The sequence below is a fragment of the Quercus suber genome, unplaced genomic scaffold, assembly GCF_002906115.3.
Source record: "Quercus suber isolate HL8 unplaced genomic scaffold, Cork oak 2.0 scaffold_174, whole genome shotgun sequence".
NCBI lineage: Eukaryota > Viridiplantae > Streptophyta > Magnoliopsida > Fagales > Fagaceae > Quercus > Quercus suber.
Genome location: NW_027069634.1, coordinates 804,801 through 813,156, shown reverse-complemented (window position 1 = coordinate 813,156; position 8,356 = coordinate 804,801). Strand labels below are relative to the sequence as shown.

The window sequence follows — 8,356 nt, the reverse complement described above, 5'->3', positions numbered from 1 at the left end:
GCATGCTCCCCAAAAAATCCTAATTTTAAATGCTCATCTGGTCCAATTTCAAATGGTTATAACTTACTTAATATAAGTCTAAATTAGGCAAATTTGAGTTCAAATTGAAGCCCAAGATGCCTACTTTCCAATGAAACAAATCTCACTTAAAATTTAGTTGTGGATCAAAAGGTGTGGTCAAAATAGTAAACAAATGTTATTTTTCAGCATCATTTTTAAAGCAATTTGAGTAATTTTGAGTTGTGATTACTTCCAAACTATCAAAATAACTTAAATTACCTTTTGTAGAAATTTCAAACTCATCCTTGGGACCAGGGGATTTAAGTTTATTAATTGAGTACAAAATGAGGTGTCTACACTAATGACTCTAGACTTTACCCAATAGATAACCTATTAACGTGCTCCCTAAGACGCCCACAACTTGATGATTTGAATTACATAGCAAATGTACTAGGATAGGCTCTGTGGCTTTAGCATTGATTCACATAACGACATCAACAACAAATTAAGTAGATGATATTTTCGTTTACTTTCTAAACTCAAGGGTTGGAAGGTGGAGGCTAGGATTTTCTCTATGATTAGCTTTTCAAAGTCTGACCTAACAACCTCAGCGAAGTCTTGTATAATAGGCCCTTATATAGGCATTCCACTTATGGTTTAAAAACTCATGGAATTGATTTCATTAAAACATTTCACTTATTGACTTTTGATTTTCGATTGACTGAGCCATTGTCGAACAACAATTTGAGAATCCTCTTTCGATTGGTCTAAGACATGACCAAAAGCATGTCGAAGCCTAGATTTTGATAGATCAAGTGGCGATCGGAATCCTAAAAATTTGTCTCCTTTGAGTTGCATCTTTGACTCTTAATCTTGATATCATGGAATCTACCAACCTAAAACCTAATAACCATACATAAGGAATATATATTCCTTGCAAGAAAATAACTATTTCATTACAATGTACTAAGCATGCCACAATACAGGAAACAGATATATTGGTACCACATGATCTCTTTATACAGATCTATTCGATTCTTTTAATAAATTAAATTTCATTGAAATTTGGCATGGTCATGTTCAATTCCAGGGTTGAAATCAAGACAGGAAAACTCAAACCATTCTCAAGTCAATGAATTGTTAAAAAAATGTCTTCAGGGTTACAGAGGTGATGTTGAGAATTCAGACGAAACCTCAGTGATTTCATCTGTTCTGTTTGAAGCAGCAGAAGTAGGCAACATCGAGTTCTTGGTTAAGCTTATTTGTTTTAACTTTGATCTATTATGGAAAAGAAAAGGCTGTAAAAGCATATTTCATATTGCTGTTGAGAAGCGCCACGAAAGCATCTTCAAATTACTTAATGAGATAGGCTCAGTTGGAGATCTAATAGTCGGTAGAGAATTTGAACCTGGAAGCAACATATTGCATTTAGCTGCAAGATTGGCACCTCAAGATAAGCTCAATGCCATATCAGGAGCAGCTCTTCAAATGCAACTAGAACTATTATGGTTCAAGGTACTGATTCATGCGCTTTGTGTAGTAATTGTTGAACCATTTAATAGAATGTTCGTTCCTGTTTGCACACAAAATTTTTTACCTAAAATTTTCAATTTTTTTCGACTAACAAGCCTCTCATGTGGTATTTCCTATGATATGCTATGGAAGGAGGTGGAAAAGGCCGTAAATCCTGCATTCAAAGAAATGAAAAATACTAACGGGGAAACACCATATGCTTTATTTGCGACGAACCATGAGAACTTAAGGAAGGAAGGAGAGAAGTGGATGATGAACACAGCTACATCATCTATGGTGGTTGCTACACTAATTGCCACTATAGTGTTTAGTGACCAAGCAGCTGATAAATCAAACCGTAGTCCTAAACTTTTTCTGGCCTATTCAATTTCAAGTGCAATAGCATTATTTGGTTCATCAACATCCCTAATAATGTTTTTATCCATTCTTACCTCACGTTTTTCATACGAAGACTTTGTTGTATGGTTACCTATTAGGTTGATGATTGGAGTCACTTCACTTTTCATCTCAATTGCCGCCATGATGGTCGCATTTTCTACATCCTTTTGGTTGAGGAATCTTAATCATCAGGAATTGTCATCGTTTTTTGTTGTCATTGGTTTTTTTGCTTGTGTACCAATCTTATACGTGTTGCTCAAGTATCGCCTATTAGTTGATATACTTCGATCTACCTTCTTTCAGTTTCAGCCACAACATCCACTTTTGAAGGCGTCTTATGTGTAGAATATGGCTTGAATTAGGAGTTTGACTCCTTGTTGGATTTGGATAAGGAAGGAATTTTATTCCTTTTGGATTACTGTTGTTTGAAGTTATCAAGTTTTATTAAAAGTCTTGTCTACCACTTGATTTTGAGTTCTATTTGGAATAAGAGTGATTTTCCTTTTGTGTGTGGAAAAGAAGTCTAGTCTTTCTTGATTTTGGATATTCTAAACTACTCAAGTCTCCTATATAAGCATAGTGTTGCTACAGAAAATTAGAGAGAAAGAGATGTGAGTGTGTGTGAGAAAAATAGGCTCTCTCTTGTTTGGTTCTTTGATATTTGTGGGTTGCAATTTGGAATAGTGAGAGAGGTTTGTTGCCGCTTGGTTTTGGTTTTGCGGATTGGTGATTTGCTATCTCTTGGTTCATTGCAACTTTTGGATTTGATTTGTGGCTCTCTCTTTGGTTTGTGCGCAATTGGTATTTGGTATTTGTAAACCTTTGGTTCTTTGGTTTGTATTTGTGAGAGAGAGCTATTGTGTATTTGGGATTTGGGTTTGTAAGAGTACCTCTACACTAATTTGTATTATCCCAAATTTATTATAGTGAAATTTGTTCGTTATCGCCCGTGGATGTAAGCTATTATCGAACTACGTAATTCTTAGTGTTTTGTGTCTATTTTCTTTTGAATTAATTTTTTTTTCATTCCTATTGTTAGTTTGGAGATCTTTCACAAGTCTAAAATATTTTCACAATCAATTTTGGTAATTTGAACTTCCGCTATTTTATAACATTATGCCCCACTGCGTAGTGGGAATCCAACACCAGCTGCATAGAGCTAGCGTGCAACATAGCTATTGTTAAGTTTTTAGCAATGGTTAGTCATGAGTCGACTGGTTAATCTTTTGTTTCTTTCCATTCTACTTATGTGTAAAATGAGTATGTATAAATTTGTACCACTACGCTGAATGTTGTCAAACACATCTTATCTTCTGTATTTATTATTATTAGGTTTTTCTTTTCATCTTTTTAACTATTGTTTTGTATATTTATCTACAGTGTTAACTTGGACTAGTTTTGAAGCTGCGCAATAGTTAGCAAACATCAAGAGACTTATGGTTATGGTTTAGTTGCTTTCCACGGATTTACCATGCGGAGAACTTGGATTCGAACCCGTCCCCCTTGTAAACAAACATCAAGAACTTTTTTACGTTGTAATTGTAAAAAAGAAGAAAGGAGGAAAAAAATTTGGAAAATTAAAGAGGATTATATATGTAAAGTCAAACTTGTAAAGGATAAAGAAACAATTCTAAAGAATCTAAAAATCATACAAAATCAATTCCATAATTCAATATAATATTTTAAATTACATTGCAGAACTGAACTTGCTCTTTTTACCCAACTTATTACAAAACGAAAATGTGAGAATTTAATCATGTTTCTATCCACCTACAATATTGTAGTATGACCGACTTGTTTGTTCCACATCATCCGTATACAAAATGATGTCTCAATTGACGTCAGAGTAAGCAAAACAGTTGTCTCTTGAGTCTTGACAAAGGTGCTACCACCATGCTCAATCTATGTTGCGTTCTCAATGGATCTTCCTAATTAATATGGTTAACTTAATTCCAGCATCATTATATAGATAAGTCAGTTATCTTTGCTTAAGTATTTGTCAACCGTTTGAGTTTATAACATAATGGTTGATTAACTTTTAGGTCATTATCAAAGGGTCTTGCATGGTTTCGTATAAAAGAAGGTTATGGTAGGAATTGTCAGAAATCAAGACTAAAGGAAGAAGAAGTAAGATCAAAAGTGAGTGAAGCTGAAAAGAAAGAAGAAGAAGTTAAATCAGACTAAACAACAAGTAATACTAAGCTGGGCCAAAATGGCTCATTACCATCAATTTTAGAAATATTGGGCCAAAAAACACTGTTTCGGAAATAAACAGCAATGTACCACTTTTTCAATTACTCGAGTTTGGTGAACTTGAGTACCATGTTTTATGCTTCCACTGTGGCACTCTGACATGGCAAAAAAATTTAAAAATTTCACTTAGTACTCGAGCTTCGGGAGCTCGAGTACTGTTCTGCCCAATTAACACCGAATATAGCCCCAAAGGCTTACCCACACACACTTAAACCAAGATCTGTTACCTTACCAACTCAGCTTACTCCCTCTCAATCTCGCTATCTCCCTCTCAAATCTTCCTCTCAATCTCACTATCTCCCTCTCAAATCTTCCTCTCCCTCTCGCTCTCTGTCTCCCTCTCAGTCTTGCTCTCCCTCTCGCTCTCCGTCTCTGTCTCCATCTTCGTCTCAGTCTCGCTCTCCCTCTAGCTCTCCGTCTCCCTCTCAGTCTCACTCTCCGTCTCCCTCTTAGTCTCGGTCTCGGTCTCGCTCTCTGTCTCCCTCTCAGTCTCGGTCTCGGTCTGACTCTCCGTCTCACAAGGTATGTCTCCTTATCTCAATATTTGTTTGAGCATTTGGTATTTGTGGGTCTTTGTGGTTCTTTGTGTGTATTTTGTGTGGTGTGTGCAAGTGTTCCTGCATGCTGGAATCATGAAATTGGAGCTTGTTGGGATAGTGGTGGTTTTTCCAATCAATTTTTCTGGAATGCACAAAGAGGATGCAATTTGTTTAGCTCTTTGTAAAGGAACCCTTGACAAGTTTATGGACCAAGTGTATATAGACCCTGTATTTCCTAAGCAACATTCAACAACAAGTGTGCAGATTCTTTTGTAATGATTTCTTTTAATAGCCTGCCAACATGATTGATCTGAATAATTATTTTGGCATTCACATTACACTTTTGCCATTGAGGTAATCAGCAGAGGATCTGTTATGTGTCTAATTTATTTTAATTATTATAGGATAAGTAGTGACAGAGATATGTTTAATTTACTCAAATAAATTAGTTTGGATTAAGATTAGTCTTATTGATAGACAACCGTAAGTTGATATTTATGTTTATCTATTTGGAAGTTTGTCTTGTATAAAATGCCCTCGTAAAAATCCAAATATCGTCGCAAAAGGTTATTAGCGAGAGAATATGGCCCTCGAAGGCCGTCGTATTTGCTCTTGTTGTTAAAAGAGATTTTGCGACCATACCTTCGCAAATAGATAATTTACGAGGGCAATCTACCGTTGTTACTGAACAAATCCACCATCGCAAATATATTACCAAATGACGAGAAAAGTCGACTTATTTTTAGCGAAGGAAAGCAGTCGTCATTAACAACTATTTGTGAGAACCTTTATACCCTCGCAATTAGTTATTTGCTCTACCAAAAAAAAAAAAAAACTGTACTATTGCGACAGGCCAAAAATGCCGCTATAAGTCTTCAATTATATTAAAATATTAATCCTTCGGTGGCAATTTTTGCCCACCACTATAGGCGATTTTTTTTTTTTTTTCCCTCCTAGGTTCTAAACCCACATATCTATTACAAATAACCTGCAATTATTTTGGCTCTATTAAGACAATACCACAAATGTAACTAGATAACACCACAAATGTCTCCAAACTAACATTATATTAACATAAAAATATATTATCAAATACATAACATTGTCTATAACCATTATCAAAATTCCAAAGTATTTAAACAAATCCTTCAACACTTTCAAAAAATGCAGTTGTTTAAATGTGGTTCTTTGTACACAAAAAGCCATCAAAAAATTATAGCATCTTCAACATTGTAGCACCATCATTAGTAATTGTCATGTCTCCAATATCATCAACAAGCATCTGAAACCATCAACCAGAAAGCAAATCAAAATTAGACCATTTGGCAAAACCACATAGTCCAAACAACCATTTGTAAACGAATGAAATTGTAATTAAAAAGAAAGAAAGAAAAAAAAAATCATTGTGGTGCTTTGAAATCATAGATTGAAAAGTATAATTGTTACCATTCAAGCATTTTCTCAATGGTGATAGCTTGACCAAGTTGAGAGAATATCGAACATGGAAGTAAAAGTGGAAAGACCAACTACATTACACAAATAGTGGGAACAATGAGTTTATGGTGCTCAAATTTGTTGATAGGTAAATCTAAGTTGCAGAGTAAGTTAACAAGAAGTATCAACATGACATATTCAACAACAAGAAGAAGAAGCTTTACTCTCAAAATTTTGGAGTCAACGAGTATTACCCCATTCAAAAGTTTCCTTCTACTAGCAGGCAAAATATTGACATACTTGGAAGCCATAAGGAATCCCAAAAAGTACATTGTGAAGACCTTTGCTAGTCTAACCTAGTCACAAAAAATAGAATATTGTAAATGAACAACTTGAACACACAAAACTCATAATTTTATAATAACACAACCAAAGACTCAAACTAAGAAAATACAAAGGAAGAGATAGATTTCATTAGAACATAATGAAAAGGTAAAGAACCCCTATTCTCCACAAAACCCTAACATTTTGGTATTGGATAGAGAAAAACAGAGCATTTTTCCAAGTTCCCAAAATGGGTAGACGAAAAAGAAGACAATGAAAGATCAAGGATTTTCTTTTTCAATTTTTTTAAAATACATTAAAGTATCGCAAGCATATGTGACCAAGTGGAAAAAAAAAATGAGCATCTTCAATTCTCTTAAGGGAAATGTTATGTGGAATTCTTAAAACATTTCATGATACCTTTATAGCATCCTTAACAGAGCCACGACCTCTATGTACACCCTACATTCTGTCATGGCTTCAACCCTTATCAGTGAGTTCCCACGTGGTCCCAGAATTTGGCCAACAAAATTGTACTGCCAAGCTTTATTTTAGGACCTACTGTGTACTGAAAAGGAAAAGGTCAAAATTTAACTCCACAGGGACACATTAACTTACACTTGGATATTTGTCCACAGGAACATCAAGTCTAATAACTCTTTACAATAGGAGTAGTTGGAATTCCTTGCACCCCAGGCCAACCCATCAAAGGAGTTTGTAACGGTGAATATGTCCATTTTCCTGTAGGAGCAAAATTATCAACAAAAGTTCAAATAATTTCAACATCAAATCACAATCTTATATACCAAACTCTCTTTCTGCCATGTTTCTAGAGAGCCCAGCCAGTTGAATCTCCATAATAAAAATAATAACAGAAAAAGTGTCTTGTTCATTTGAGGATCAAAATTTTCAAATAATTAGTATTTTCTCCCATTCTTCTCTCTTCATATATTACATAATGGAAATGATACTCTCAATCCACAGCCAAAGGTTCGGTTGTCAATTATGGTCCATTTTTATTGTGGCATGTAAATGCTAAAGTCTTATAGAAAGAACAATAATACATTCAGTTTTGTCAACAAAACATTCTGGGCAGATCATTTACTGTAGCAAACAATCTACTGAAGCTAACTTACTGAATGTCTTGCTATATGTATAAGATTTCTCCTATATATCCTTACTTCATGATTATGAACTCCAGAAAGTTGTGGAGACCACCTAAAGCTGGGTGGTAGAATCATGTCCCTTACTATCTAACACAAACAAACATGCAGTGTTCCATTTTCTATAGCACAATTGGTATAAAATAAATTGATATAACATCAGACTTTGAAAATGTTGCAATAGACGCTAAATTAAAAATATTATAAAGAAGAGGATAGGAGAACGTGAGAAGGACCCCAAAAGAAGTATGAGGTGACCAGAGTAAAACAAAGATGCCATGAGAAGGCACCCACCATATGTAAGTTATACCACTACGACCACAGAAGGGTACCTTGGCACTCCACACCACATCTAGCTTCCTGCATCTTCACTAGAGTGCATGGAATGTGACAAAAACATAGAACAAACAATAGCTAAAGTGGAGTGCCTAACATCCAACCACAAATTGAGCAGGTTTATTTTAACATCTTGTAAAGATTAGTCATTGTTGCGCAAAGCAGAGAGTCTTGAAAGAATACAAAATGCAACTGTACAAACAAAATGGACTATGATTGAGAAGAAAACATGAAGTAGAGTTAGATGGCCAATTGTTTGGCAAAACTCAGGTGCTCTGGACAAGGTTTTGTTAAGTTTTAACAGCATGCTTATATGCCTACAAAAATCATTGTTAAATTATTATTTTCAAGATAGATTAGGGTGGCGTAGCTAGCAAAGCAACGCCATTTTTCGTT

The 8,356-nt window shown here is 35.0% G+C and overlaps 2 long non-coding RNA genes across 4 annotated transcripts; one reads left to right on the top strand and one right to left on the bottom strand.

Annotated features, from left to right (window-relative positions):
• Positions 1–1,029: 1,029 nt before the first annotated feature.
• LOC112024009 (uncharacterized) lies at positions 1,030–2,855 on the top strand. The gene is made up of 2 exons (XR_010630712.1): positions 1,030–1,515; positions 1,666–2,855. It is a non-coding gene; the product is annotated as an uncharacterized LOC112024009 (long non-coding RNA).
• A 2,874-nt stretch (positions 2,856–5,729) lies between these two features.
• Positions 5,730–7,529, bottom strand: LOC136069505 (uncharacterized). Of its 3 annotated transcripts, XR_010630710.1 has the most exons (5): positions 7,080–7,529; positions 6,882–6,997; positions 6,392–6,493; positions 6,150–6,229; positions 5,730–5,985 (listed from the first exon to the last, which is right to left on the bottom strand). It is a non-coding gene; the product is annotated as an uncharacterized LOC136069505 (long non-coding RNA). The 3 variants fall into 3 exon arrangements; XR_010630709.1 differs by having other exon boundaries at positions 6,882–7,529; XR_010630711.1 differs by lacking the exon at positions 5,730–5,985 and having other exon boundaries at positions 6,095–6,229; positions 6,882–7,529.
• Between the last annotated feature and the right edge of the window lie 827 nt (positions 7,530–8,356).